At 36.7% G+C, this 15083-nt stretch overlaps 1 pseudogene; it reads right to left on the bottom strand.

The window, feature by feature from the left end:
- Nucleotides 1–5138: 5138 nt before the first annotated feature.
- On the bottom strand, nt 5139–6533 carry LOC106614494 (uncharacterized; annotated as a pseudogene).
- Between the last annotated feature and the right edge of the window lie 8550 nt (nt 6534–15083).

The following is a 15083-nucleotide window of genomic DNA, read 5'->3' as shown; positions in this document are numbered from 1 at the left end:
TTATCAGCGCCTGCTGATATGGCTTGTCGGTCCTCTCCAGCTAACTCACTCTACAGTCGTGGGTGGGTAGAGAAGGACTGCAATAGCGAAAAATCTCCTTGATTTCATCTGGGGTGGAGGGTTCGGTTGGAAGCCAGACCCGAGTTCGAGGACGCGGCGGAAGATCCGCTTTGGCCTCCTCCTCGAGTCTTGCTCAGCCTGCCCACCGACGGTAGTTAAAATAGTTTATGGCTGTTAATAGGTTTCGTAGACGTAGGTAAGTTGGTATGTGTTATAAAGTATGTATACCAGTTTCTCTGGTTATGATGTTGGTTACTATGGGATAACTCCTTATTGAACAAAGCCGACCACCAAGGTCCTTTCTACTACTAAAGAAGAATAATATGTAGTTAAAACATAGTTTTCTTATAGCTTTAGATTGGTTTTTTCTGCAAACATTTTTTTTTTACCAAGAGGGGGAATGAATTAAAATAATAACTATACAAGTTGCTAATGAGAATTGGTCCCATCTTGAGTAAATAAGTGTATATCTCTGTTTTCCATTTAACTCTATCTTGTAGAGGGTATTCTTTAGGGGAATAAAATTTCTCAGAAAGCGGTCGAACCAGCTGACTAGTAAACATATGTGTTTGACATTTATACCCAGTATATAATTAAGTACATGCAGAACATGAAGTCCAGAATCGCCTGATATGGCTTGCATGTCGAAGGCATTATGGAAGTAGGTTTCATCTTGAAATGCAGCATATGCTTCTTTACTATTTGACTGTCTAACATTGGATGAAACCCTAACTTAATTAGCAACATTTTTTAGGTACCGAATTATTTTAAGAAATGTCAATCGCCCATCTAGGTTTCGTGGTTTACTGTATTACTTACCTAAATCTTTAAAAGGAGTATTCAAACCGAGCATGTTATTTTGATAATTTGTGAGTTGATACTTCGTCAAAACACTTTATTGTGAACATACTTTTTGCTATATCTCAGCATTATTAAATATTATTTTAGAAAACTTTGTCTAAAATTATTTTGTAGCGAGCAGCAAATGTATTTTTTTCGCAATGAATCAAATGAAATTTTAAAATACCAAGTAACTAAAAATTGATCAAGCTTGTCACAATGGTAGTTCGATACTCGGTAGAACTCTCTTAATTTTACAAAAACAAAATGCACGTAAAATACTACCGAATAACGATTAAATAATTAACAAAACTGGCGTGAATACCCCTAAAGTGGTTCCATTTCCTTTCATTCACCTTCAACATGATTTAAACACTTTTCAATATATTTTTTTTGTTGTTCTTAATTTAACACTATTTGTACATATAACATCAAATTCATTGAATTTCCTTTGAATACTTTCAATGTTACTGTTGTTGTTGTTGATGTTGGCATGCACCAATGCATAATAATTTCAATTACATATTAACTAATGATTTAAATCACTTATCACTTTGTCATCTTCATATACTATTTAAGGATGTATATATAAACGTTTATACTTTATATATATATATATATAATAACATAATATACAATATGTTTATATATAGCTGATCTGCTTCATCGGCTTTATGACCTTTACTGATTTGTCGTTGTTGCGCTTTGATTCGCCTTCAAATTCAGACATTTCATAGACACACGATTAATGGTTAATTTTTGTTGTATTTGTTTTTCCATTTGTAATCTTTTCATTTAATTGCAATAATTGTGTATAGAATTTTGCTCGCCTTGCCTACAGCTAATCACAAAATATACAAACTAGTTACTTATGATTATAAGTCATATGTGTTATATGAGCATACATATGTATAATTAACGGTATTTAAATTAAATATTAGTACAGAAAATTACGCGAAATTCGCCAATTGAAATCAATTTTTAAACCTATTGAGCTTGTTTTTTATGTAATTAATTAGTTTAATTATTTTCACTTTATGTAAATGCAAATACGAAAACTAATAAATATTTGTTTTTTTTTGGTTTACATGCGATCAGAGATGTGGCAAATAGTAGTCGGTTTATTTATTTCTTATTTTGTTGCTCAACTATCTCATAATTCCCGGCACGCCTCTTCTCAACTTTGAACTCTGCAACTGGCGGCAGAGTGTTGTAAAAGGAGAAATTTTTAGAAATAAATGTGTGTACAACTACATACACGAAATTTAAAAAAATTTAAAAGCACTAAGCCGTTTAAATTTATAATTGTTTTATTTTCTAATTTTATTTATTACGGTTTGGTGTTAGTCAAATTGGCATTTATTGGATTAACTACAACAATTAATTAAAATTCAATTACTTTAGGTCGATATAAAGTACAATTTAAGTTATAATTATTTAATTGTATTTTGATTTTTTTTAAATAAACGTTTTTATATTCACTTCATAGTACAATGAATATGTTATGTACCGATAAGGGAGTGCACAGCTTACTTGTTAAATTTACATAAGTAAGCATCTAAGTACCTATGTACGTAGCTAACGATTTTTTATGCCATTGCTATAATTATAGCAGTATTTAGAAAGTACTGAGTAGTAGTTCCTATGCTGCTTGAATTTTTTGTTGTAATTTAGAAATTTTGCTTCTGTATGTTGTTGTGAATATGTTTGTTTTTTTGAAGAATTTCTAATTTTTATTTAAGATTTGCTTTAGAGTAGTCTATATTTTTGAAAAATTTTTTTTTACTAAAAGTACCTAGTAAATAAATACTTTAGTACTTGTTGCATGTAATCAGTAATTTTCGCTTGAAGTTTAGTACCATTAATATACCCCGCAATCAGTTTAGTACTTTTTGTGTTTAATTGTATACCATTTACGAGATTTTAGTACTTACTGCGTGCAGCCTTGTATTTTTATATGGTATTTCAGCACTTTTGTATGTAATTTTCCGTAAAGAGAATATATAAATAGATACGTAGATTAAATGTGATAAGGACCCAAAAACTCTTTACTAAATTAGATACTAATCCCTAGCCCATTCCCTTATGCATTTTGTAAATTTTTCTAGAGTTGTTTCTTTGGCGGGCTACTCTTCCTTTAATGCTGTGAGGACAAAAATGGTAAGATTATATCAGATCAGATAAAGACTTTCTCATGCCTAAATAGAGCGTCTAAGCTTCCTTTGAACATTAAGATATTTTATAATGGCTGAAATGCAAACGAGATCTTTTAACTTGCTTACTATCGGGTTAATGGGAGTTGGAAAAAAACTTGGGTCTTGGCCGGAAATTGCATCCACCAAGTAATAGTCTCTCGCCAATTTGTGTTAAACTTCGATCATTATTTATTTAAACTCAAGAACCGCAAATGAAGTAGTGGCCGGAAAGAACTGGCTCTCACTCTTGAACCAAAGAGTACTTTTCTTGCAGGAATAGAAGGATTTTGGTGTCTGTCACTGGTGTGGAAGTCCAGTATGAGTCAACTCTGCATGTTATGGGTGGGTCAAAAACAATTTGATTATATTAACGTCACAGAGCTTTCTGTGAGATTATAGTCCACAACGGGCCTACCATGCTGATGGTCATGGATTCAAAATAATTTGATTATGTAGCCGCCATAGGACTCTTTGTGTGATTACATATTCTAATTTTAAAGAATCATGATCCTACTGATCAGTTTTTGTTGTCCTTTTGAAGTTATTTTAGAATTATTGAGTTTGCAATTAATAAAATATTTGAACATGTCAGATAAAAGGCCGATATGTCCATAATTATTCTTTAAAATACGCTTTTAAAACATAAAGCATTATTGGCTCAGAATTTGTAGTGATGTTGATTCATGTAGAAGAAAATAATGCACTTTTATATACTCAGTCTTCGATTTCGACTTATTTTTGGCGCTAGGGACTAGAAGATCAAGATTTTGCCTTCCCTTGGCTCTTGATGATGGAAAAGTTTTAAACCTTATTATAAACGCCATACATATAGTAAATATAAAGCTATTTCACACGAAATTTAAAAAACTACATAACGGTGCATTAAGATAATAGAAAGAATACATCAAGGTTGAAGGCAAATTTAATGGTAGAAAGAATAAGCGAAAAAAGAAGAGCAACTCAACAATGAAAATGCAAGTTGTGTGTGATAGACCAATTACCGACATTAATTTCCAGGCAGCCAAACCACCATACAAGCAAAATAACCCACCACCGACACCAACACCACCTTTATCATCATCCTCATAATCATCTTTATCACCACCATTATTTTTTATATTATATTGTAATTGGAGGCGGTAATGGAAATTACTCTGCTATTTAATAGTTTCCTGATAAGAGATATTACACTGTTTTAGATAATTTAGAAACAAATTAAAATCAGTGACGAGCAGATAAAATTGATATACTAAGTGAGAGCATGGTGTAATCACATATGTATTTGTAAATAATTACTGTTAAATAGAGCGCCAATTATCTCAATAAAAAAAATCTGTCTAACAGCGATCCTCCCTCGGCAGGCAAAGATAATCCTGGGAGTATAATTATGCTTCTCTTATAAAATTCGTTAGGGATTAGGAGGCCTAAAGCGTAGGACAATTCATTTGTCGCAAAATCGAAATATGTTTTTGCATTAACTGAATTTACAGAGTTTAATGCTTGTCTATACAGCGTTAAGAACGATCCTTTGAAATAGTCACATATTTCATACTAAAACAAAAATGAGGGACTAAAATATTTGCTTCGAAAACTTGGAAGGGGGAAATTTAGGTACCGTATGAGAACCTTCTGTTTATATTTAAAAGTCTTTACTTAGTTTGGTACCGGGTTTATACTATACTAAGTTGAATAATAATATTCAACGCCATTTCCGCAGTTTTCTATGAAAATATTCTGCGTCCAAAGAAAAATTAATAATATTTATAAAAGCTTACAGTGAGAGCTTGGTTACGATGCCTGGTAACTAAAAATGAAAAAGAATATTGAATAAGGGTTTAGAATTGAAGGGACTTTAAAAGAACTTATAGCTGGTTCAAAAAGAAGAGAAGTCAATGAGTTAGATTGTTTATGTAAGTATAATAAAAGAAGCAATAGCTTGAGATTAGGTCAGTGGTCATGGGTTCGGGATTCGACTTCTATTTTTTATTTCAGTTTTTAAAAGCTAATAGCTAATGTTCTTTTACTTCTGTAGGATTATGAAAACTAAATCGATCTATTATGGGTATTATTGGTGATTCTAGAATTCTAAGGTCGATAGCTTCCACAATACACCCAAGAATCTGAAGCCGCCAGTGAAGGAAACATCGATAAAATAGTAAAGGGAGAGAAAGTGGATACAATTAAAAATGCAATCGGAATATGCATTTCAATGATATTTTATCAAATATAATAGAAGTACCAAGATCCTCTGATGGTTTAGCGTAACATCGAATAAATGAATGAAATTAATTTTATTTACTTCAAGCTCTCTTTATTTGAGTGTACATTTCCCAAAATTTCAACTTACTGTGATTACTATTGGTATAGGAGAATAGTGGAAAACTTCGGTTGGAAGAGTTGGAGCGTGAGGTTGGTGCTGAATACGATTTATTATTGCTATTTTGGTTCGACGCAGACGATTTCGGTATAGACGTTAACGCCGTTAAAACGCTATTACCGTTAGCGTCGCAATTCGCCTTCTTACTATTACTGTTGTTTGTTGTTTTACTTAAAAGCTTCCCATTCACTTTGGCGGTATTGCCGCTGGTACTATTTATTGGCGTCTTTTTATCCTTATTACCCACAGTGTATGCATTCTTCGGCAGAGAGTTCTTCAACACCAGAGGATTAATTTTGGCACTGCCACCAGCCTTTAATGGCGGTGGACACAAACCATTAGTTGAAGCTGAACCCGCCAATATGTTCATGGGTCTTTTGGGAGGTGAAGGAGGTTCGCATAGCAAAGGAGTAATTTCATGCGCACTCGATGAGGATTTGGTGTAAGAAGAATAACTGTAAATAAAACCATAATGGTTTAAATATTTTGAAAAGTTAACTTGAGTACGCACCGAAAACGTGGATTGCTGATGTGCACTGGCGAAGGATGTGGCACTTTGGCTGGACTGCGGAACTCCTTAATTGGTGGAAGTCGATTTTGTAGATCCGTCAGTCGTCCCTTGGTATAACGGCGACCAGGATAAGTATGCGTAACGGGCGGAAAACTGCTGCAGCTGCTAATACGCGAACCGCTCGATGAAGAATTAGAGTGGCAAAGAGAATTGAGTGGCTTTCGCGGTATAGCACCCGAGCAGCCCGCCGGACAACCAGTATGAATGAGAATGATGATGGTCATCGCGTGGCGAGACTGAACCTGAAACGGACGAGCCGGAAGGCGAAAGCGTGAGTGAACCATGTGATGTCGGGGACTGTGTGTATGCTGACATAGCAAATGGTGATGTGGGTGAGGCGGGTGAGCAGAGACCATTCGAAATGGAAGACCGATTGTGCAACACGGTCGCCACCATTCGGACTGCGCGGATAACGACCATGCAGCGCGGGATGTGGATGGAAGGCATGGTGGCCGCTGTGCGCATCGCCCATCGAATACGATGGCCACATGGTGACGTTTGCATGGTCGCACGCGCATTTATGCAGATAACACATTCATCTACCTGCGAAGTTGGTGGATCCGGTTCGCTTTCCTCTAGTTCGCTCAGCAAACTGCCCTAGCGGAAGAGAGAGGAAGAGGAAAATAATTTATTTAGCGACTAAGTATTAGCATGCAGCATGTATGTAAGTGCATCAAATAATTCTAACAACAGCGCCTAAGTGTATGCACTGTTTTGCATATAATAAATGTACGCTGAGAAACAACAGTTGCTCTGGTTCTCAATCTTTTCACTAAAAAGCGCGACTACAAGTCAGCTGTATGAATTTATGTTGTTGCTTTTTTGCAAAAGTAACAAAAACAATACAACATTAAATCAATGACATATTTTCTTTAGATAACTTTGTTTTACGTTTTATTGTTGTTTTCAATTTTTCTAATCGTTGTGGATTTTGATTAATATTAACACTAGGCTGATCATTTCAAAAATATCAACGTCAGTAATTTTTTTCGAGGTCAGGTTTTTTAAGAACAGGCAGTTAATATGTTGATGTGTAGATATGTATTCAGGTTATGTACCAGCACTTAATAGTAAACACACTTAATTATTGCCAATATAAATATTAAAGTTGGGTCAGAATTTACTTTAGTGTCTGAGTCCAAGGGTAATTATTTATTATATTTAAATTAAATTTATTGGAATCAATTAAAAGTATAGTAGTTAACTTGTTGCTAATTCGCACAAAGGCACTTACCACTTTCACTTTCAGCACCCTTTAACACTTGCTCCCGAATAAAAGCGAACAAAATACGCGGATAATAATAAATTTTACAATTTGTAATGCCTTTAAAATTGTTTTACACAATAAAATTGAATTTTAAATAATAAAATTAATTGAAGAACGATACAGTTTTTCGGCGTCGAACGGTGTCGCACAGAAAAAGAAAACAGAAACAAATATTCAACTCACAGGTTCCGATTCGTCCATCCTTTTTGTTGATTGGGCAGAGAGAGTTGGTTTGATCGTGTGTGGTGTATTTTGGTAGATCTCGGTGGGTGGTGTGGAGTTGTATGTATTGGTGTGTGGTATTCTCGGGAGTGAATGGTGCTTGTAGTGGGATGTTCGATAGGGGAAGGCTTAGCTCATTTACCCATCCCGTCCATCGTTGCAGCTGTTGCAGTGTTGCTACAACGTCGCTCAGTCCCGTGAAGCGACGATATTGCGGCTTTAATTGCTGGTGCCGAATCGATGCTCCGTTTCCTTGACTCCTTAGTCGGGACGCAGGAAGGGTTGCTGGTCGTCGATATTGCATAGCCCGAGTTGTTGGTGGTTATCTGCTTAGAGGACGGTTGCGCGGGGCAGGCGGCCGATGGATGTCGCGTCTAGGGGTGGGCTGGAACAATTTATTATGCTGCCTGCCACATATTTGGCACAGATTGACGGACGTGCACTTTTGCGTATCATGTGCCGCTGCCAAACAGTTAAGACAGTGCCCATGAGGCTGGACAATCTGGTGGCGTTGCATCGGTTGCATGACCCTGTAGATGTTGCAGTGCTGTAGTCGAAGAGGGCGGCGGCACATGAGGCACCGGACGCGCTGCGGTTCCATGGTTGGTGTTGATGATGGTCGCGTGCCATTTCGAGGAGCGGCTTCAGCGGTTGCAGTTATAGCTCGGGGCGCTGGAGTAACCACAGGTTGCGGCACATTGATAGCCGATAGGCGTTGGCATAGGTACATCTGGGTCCAAAGTTATCTGTGTAGAACAGGTTATTGGCTTTTATAAAGTTGTTAGATATAAGTTGAAGTGGGCATTTTGCAACTTTTTGTGGCAGGAAGGGGTCGTTATATTTATCGAGCATTATTATTTAAGTCAAATATGCGCCAGTTTGTTCATTAAATTGTTGCTGTTTTAAGGGTAATTTCATTTAGCCTCTCTCATAGAAGCCTTCCTACCTATTGGCAGAAACAGTCGATTTTCACAAGCCCCTTTTGAAGCGAATTATGCACCAGCAAAATTGTTCGCCATTGACAGGAAGAGGTGGTAATCACTTGGTGGCAGGTTCGGACTATAAGGTGGATGCATAAGAACCTTCCAGTTAAGCCCGGAGCTACTGGCGAGTCACTATCAATGTGTGTGGCTTGGCGTTGTCCTGATGGTACACAACTCCTCTCCTATTGGACAAAGCTGACCGCTTCTGGGCCTTGCTGCTTCTTTTAAATGATCCAATAGTTGACAGTAAAGTTCTGAGTTAAGACTTTTGCCGTATGGGAGCAGGTCATAGTATATAATTCCCTGCCAATCCCACCAAACACACAGCAAAACCTTCCTGGCCATCAATCCTGGCTTGGCCACCGTTTCCATCGGCTCACCGCGTTTCGACCACGACCGTTTTCGCTTGACGTTGTGTCTTATCCAGCCTTATTCAAACGGTTCCAAACGGTTTTTTGTGCAATCTTTTGGGCAATCGAAACAGTGCTTACATGACGGTCGGGATCGTCAATGCCCATGATTTTATCGAAATTTTCGACAGTTGGCCATCCAGTGCGTGGTGCATCTTTGACATCGAAATTACCGGAACGGAATCGACGAAACCAAAATTGCGCGTAATTAGCTCTTAAATATCAGTATCATAAGCGCTATTCGCATTTTCAGACGCCTGGCTTGCGTTTTCGCCCTTATCGAAAAAACTGCAAAATATAGTGTTTTTTTTACTTTGAACTGAATAAACCAATCACAAAATTGTCAGAAAAGGTTTTTTAGCACGAAATTTCATCTTTTTACCATCTAGTGGAACCCGATCGGACTTATACAACCCGAGATACAGTTTAATAACGCCATCTATTGGAAAACTAATAGATTTCTTTTTACTACACTTATTATATACGGATTGTTGGCGAGTTTACGATTAATTGTCTTTGCCTTTTTTTTGTCGGTTTATCGTTTATCAGTTGCTTTGGCGTTATTATGTGCGGTTGGTAGAAAGCACAGCTTCACTAGCGGTCTGGCCAGCGTTCCGATTTTCCATCGGAGAGCAATGCCGCAAGGAAAGCCTCCTTTGTTAGATTAGTACAAAGCTCAAAGTGCACTGCTTTTTTCATAAAACAGACAAAGAGAGCCACATAGCCTTTCATCAGAGTGGGAGACCTTAACATGGACGCCTTTTTCTGGCTCAGCATAGACGACGCCTGTGACACAGAAAGGCAGAGTGAAGTTGCAGCGTTCTGGGGGAAATGCTGCCATAATCTGTGTATGCATGTTCTGCTTATGCGTAGTGCAGATTTTGCACATGAAAATGCACTTCTTTATTTGGGGCTTAAGTCGGGAAATATAAAATTTCTGACGGATCATATGTTGCATGAGGCGATTTTCCGCATGAAGCTGGATATAACTGCAATCTTTGCTTTTTGTAAATCTAGGTGCGCCACTGTATCGCATTGGGAGTATACTGAGGTTACTTTCTTAACTTTAATTTTGAATCGCTCTATGAACTTGAGCATGTTAGCGATTACCCTGAGGGCTCGGGGGTACGATAAAAAACGCTCAAGGATGTCAGTATCCTCTAATGTTGTGTGAAAGGAGTCGATTTTTCGACTTTATGGGGCAATTATATTGCACATGGGCGATTGTGGAAAAGAATCGGGAGATTCTGTTAACCATCGGGGGCCATTCCACCAGAAAGTGGTGGTGGTGGCAAGGTGCAGGGGCTTGCACCCTCTTGTACCTAGATCAGCAGGATTGTCAGCACTAGCTACATGTCGCCGAGTGGCTGATTCTACTAGGTCAAGTATTTGAGACGCTCGATTGGAATTATACGTCTTCCATGTATGTAGAGGGTTTTCTAATCAGGCTAGTACAATTTCAGAATCGTACCACAGATATAATTTGCATTTTGCCATGTTTAAATGCATTTGCAGCATGGATACTAATTTGGAAAGTAGTAGCGCGCCCCATAGTTCAAGTCGTGGTAAAGTTATTGTTTTTAGAGGAGCCAGTTTTGCTTTTGCTACTAGAAGGTGGTTGGTGGTCGCAATGCCGCTTTGTGTGCTAACATACAAGTATATAGTGGCGCAATATGCTTTTTCAGAGGCGTCACAGAATCCGTGTAGTTTGACTTTGTACTCTGGAATATAATTTACTCATCATGGGATTTATATCTGTGAGATATCATTTAGATTGCTTGCGAACTTTTCTAAACGAAGTGGTTTTACTTGTTCGTCCCAGTCGGTTCCATATTGCTATACTTCTTGTATAAGGATTTTCGCTTGTATCATGATTGACGAAAGCCATCCTGCGGGGTCGAAAAGTTTTGATGCAGTTGATAGAATTTGTCGTTTGGTTATGGCGGATATTGCAGATATTGACTCTGTAGTGTATGAAAACTGGTCAGATATGGCATTCCATTGAATCCCCAGAGTTTTTGTTGTACTTTCCTTTTCAAATTTAAGGAAATTAGTATCTAACAGATTTTTTTTAGGTATATTCTTTAAGATATTAGGGTAGTTCGCCGTTATCTTTTTTAACAGAAACCCTGCGGTTTTGAGGGCTTGTGTCACTTGTGCCAGTGACTCATATGAGTAGTATTTGCCGTTGATGATGGCCATCTGCTTACATCCACCATGTGTTCCATATAGAGGTTTTCTTCCAACACACATCATATTCTGGTTTGAGCTCAACTTTTTTGATTAGGTTTTTTTTGCAAATTTTGAAACTGCTGTATTGTACAGGTGCAAGAGTGACCTACGGCGATTGTGTTGGGAAATTGTTAGTTTAATGGTATACGTACGACGTACCGACCATTATCTGATCTAGTAGTTGTGACTTTGTAAAAGTCTTCACAATACTGACCTTCTGAGGTTGTAATTGAAAATGGGAGGAGTTCTTCTAACTCCCAAAATTTCTCTAATTGTGAATTGAGGTATTCGTTTGAGATTTCCTCAACTTGAGTTGTCATGATAGTAACTGGTTCCTAGGCCACTTTGGATCCAACCGAATATAGTATTTTTGCTAATAGTGTGTTTGAAATTTTCTCAACACCCTCGAGTATTATCTGAGAGTTGCAGTTGGGATCTGCTAACTTGAAGTGTGAAAGCTTTTTGCAATGCTTACTATTTATATGATAGCTTGGAAGCATATTTGTTAGTTGCGGTAAGACTATAACTTCTGCTTGAATTCTCCTATCCGCTTGGGGTGAAATTAGGGTAATGGGGCAGATTTTATTAAAGTTTTGAACTACTCTTCCGCCCATTCTCGACATTTCAAAGTTTGTTTTGTTGTTGTAGCCTATTTTATGCCCTAGACGCTATGAAAGATCGTTGTGATCCTTGGTATATTAAGGCCCTAAGCTTAAACAGTTCTTCTCGGTGTTCGATGGAGACCACTGCTGTGGGTAGTAGTACCCTACTTTGGTTTTCGCTGTGTAACGTTTGAGTTTTTTATGCCTTTGAGCAGCATGGTGCTTCTTGGCAATTTTCGGGATTTCGCACTTCGGGATTTGCTGTTGCAACTAAACCCGTGGATCTTTTCATAATTGCTTTGTTTGGGGGTGAACTGGAAAAATTATTTATATGAAGCATTGAATGATGTCTTTTAGGACAGTAAACGCCATTAAATTTGCTTAAAATTTTTTGAATCCCTCGCAAGATTTGAGCTTATACCATCTTGTGCAGAGTACGCAAGACGTATATTTATTCTGTTGAGATGAGAATGATTGTGTTTTAAATTGTCGTTTCTACTGGCTTGGGGAAGCTTCTATTAAGGTCGTGTTGAATACATTTTGTTTTAGTTATTTTTTTGTCTACCCTTTCTGCGATTACGTACTGGGTAGTGAGAAATTCTTTCTTTTGTTGCCACGTTGGGCATTTTTTTCGAGATGAAAGCGATTGCTTCCATAAAAATAACGATTTTCTGGTAATGCCGCGGTACACATGTTTACAAGTATTGGTCTCAGCTGTCTGTGTCGATACAACCAATTTGAAACAGTGGTTTGTAGGTTATAAATGCTTCACTTGTTTCTTATTGAATTTTAGGCAAGTTTATTAATATCGGTATTTGCTTAACGACCAATATTCTATCGATTGTTTATTTTGATTTAAGAGCTTCCCAAGCCAATTTGAAATTAATTGAATGCCTGACCTTGCCTCTTGACTTTGTACTAGTGACAGCTCTACTCGCTGATCTTTAATATAAATTGTAAGCAAGATCTCTTAATGTGTAAATGCAAGTACTGCATATACACAATAATATGAATTGATTTTGTTCTTTAAGTTTATTTTTTTTTGTTTAACAATGATCTCTAAATATATAAGTGCATTGTCTTGTTTCTGTTCCTTATATTTTTTCCGTTTAAAGGTTAAATTATTATTTAAATATTATTACTAAAAACTAAATAAATACTTAAAGTGCACATATACATTTTTTAATTGGTTAGGTTGTCCAATGTGATTATGTGATATGACATACCTTAAGACCCATTGTCCAATTTGTAATTTTCAACACAACCGTTATGTGTGTGTTTTGTTGAAAAAGTAGCTTTATTGGTTCGTGAAATACAGCAAGGCTGCGCAAACTTTTTAAAAAAATTTGAATCAATAAAAGCCCTTCCCTAATTAAGGAAGTATATAGGTGAGCAAAACTATTATACTCCCTGAAAAACACGCTGTGAAAGTATAAAAATAGATTGTTTAAGGGATCAAATCTGCTATATTATGAAGCCTTTTCGCCTGTTTTCTATTCTTATTATTATTAAATTCTGCAATGATGCTAACGTATTTATTTACTTAGTGAATAACACATACACGTGAACTAGACCAATAAAATACAGCCTTAACTACTCAGTACACATTTTATTTACATTCCACATTTGGTAGCTACTCTAGGAAATAATCGTATTCAGGAATTGATATGAAACGCATATAAACGTAAGTAAGTGGACACGTAGCGAATGCTAATGACAAAACATGTCGCACGAAAATTGAAAGAGTCACAAAACGTTCTAAGATTACTATTTTGATACCCGCTGTGTAGTAGTAATGGCAAACAGCCGGGCAGAGAATACGGAAACCAATTTTCCCACGTATGTAAATCAAAATGGAAGGAAGTGTTAAGCTGCGCACTAGTTGAAGCTGTCAACTGAAAAAGAAATATGCGCCACAGACTTATAAACGCTCGCAGCTGAGTGAGGAAAAAACTTAAATTCAAATAAAAAGCGCGGGTGAGCAGCGCACGCGACTCTAATGAGGGAATGTTAATGAAGATTTTGTTGTTGATTTTCATTCTGCTTTGGAAACTTGTTAAAAAATTCACGAATGGTTTGATTCTAATATTCTCTGATGTAAGTTTCCTCTATTTTTCTGAAAAACAGTCCATAGAAGAATAAACTAGCGAACAAAAACCAAGATATCAGCCATAGATCCACATTTAGATAACAAAATGACGATAGCACTGATCAAGTTGTATGTCATGAATAGCACGTTCAATATTGACTTCTAAAGCTAGAAGAGAGTCTGGTTTATTGCTAAAGACCAGTGACTTCAAGAAGTAGTCAACTTCTTAGAAGCCATTCAATGTCACAATATCTTGAAATTTATTATTGTCAATTAGTATGTAAATGTAATGGTTGTTCATAAACGGACCACTCAGATGAAAGTTAGCCTCATCGGAGAAGATGAATTTCTTAAAAAATCGTTATCGTTGTTCCAAGGGAAATCCTTCAAATCCACAACGTTTACGGTGGCCCAATGGCTTCGGTTTTTGAGTGAGAATAATTTTATAGAGATACAATGTATCAGAATAGATATAAACGTAGACATAATAATAGACACATAGGAATAGACATATACATAGACACATATCTTTTACCCATCATTTGTATTTGACCTTCACTGCCTGCTTGTGGAAGAAACCAACTAAGGGCGTTAAAATCTTTCCTACGAGCTTAAAAGTTCAGCAAATGTAAAACATGAAAACATAAGTTATAACAAGTTCCAAAACTATAATACTATAGCCTCTGCTAACTTGCCTCTGCTAACATGCAATTTTGCAAACTAACACTTTTTACAGAAATACAAAGTAAAAGAAAAAGCAAAAATTACAGCGGCACTTTGTTCCACACAATGTTTGTTTACGGTTGAGCACTTAGCTATGACAAATACAACTAAAACAACAACCGGCTGTTGCTATTGCTACTGTATCACAATAAACCGTCACTTTGACGTCACTGTATTACTCATTTCAGCGATAAGAGCGTACATTGTACTTGTTGAACGCAAGTTCGTGGCTTAAGTCTTTTGTTTGCCTGGCGCTAAGCTTTAGCGTTTGACTTTTTCATTTATTATATTTCCCACTTTGTATTTATTATTATTTTGTTTTTGCTACAATCACTATTATGTTTTATTATTCGTGCTGCAACTATGGTTGATTTAAGCGAATTTTAATATGCAATTAAGCAAAATATAAAGAGCTGATCTCTGCCTTGTTCTGTACTTTTTGTGTAGTTTGCTCAGTATCTGTATTATGAAAAACTTGTGATAATTGTGTGCATTTCTAGTATATTTTGTTT

The sequence above is a fragment of the Bactrocera oleae genome, chromosome 4 (genome assembly GCF_042242935.1).
Source record: "Bactrocera oleae isolate idBacOlea1 chromosome 4, idBacOlea1, whole genome shotgun sequence".
Taxonomy (NCBI): Eukaryota; Metazoa; Arthropoda; class Insecta; order Diptera; family Tephritidae; genus Bactrocera; species Bactrocera oleae.
This window is presented reverse-complemented; position numbering and strand designations above follow the sequence as displayed.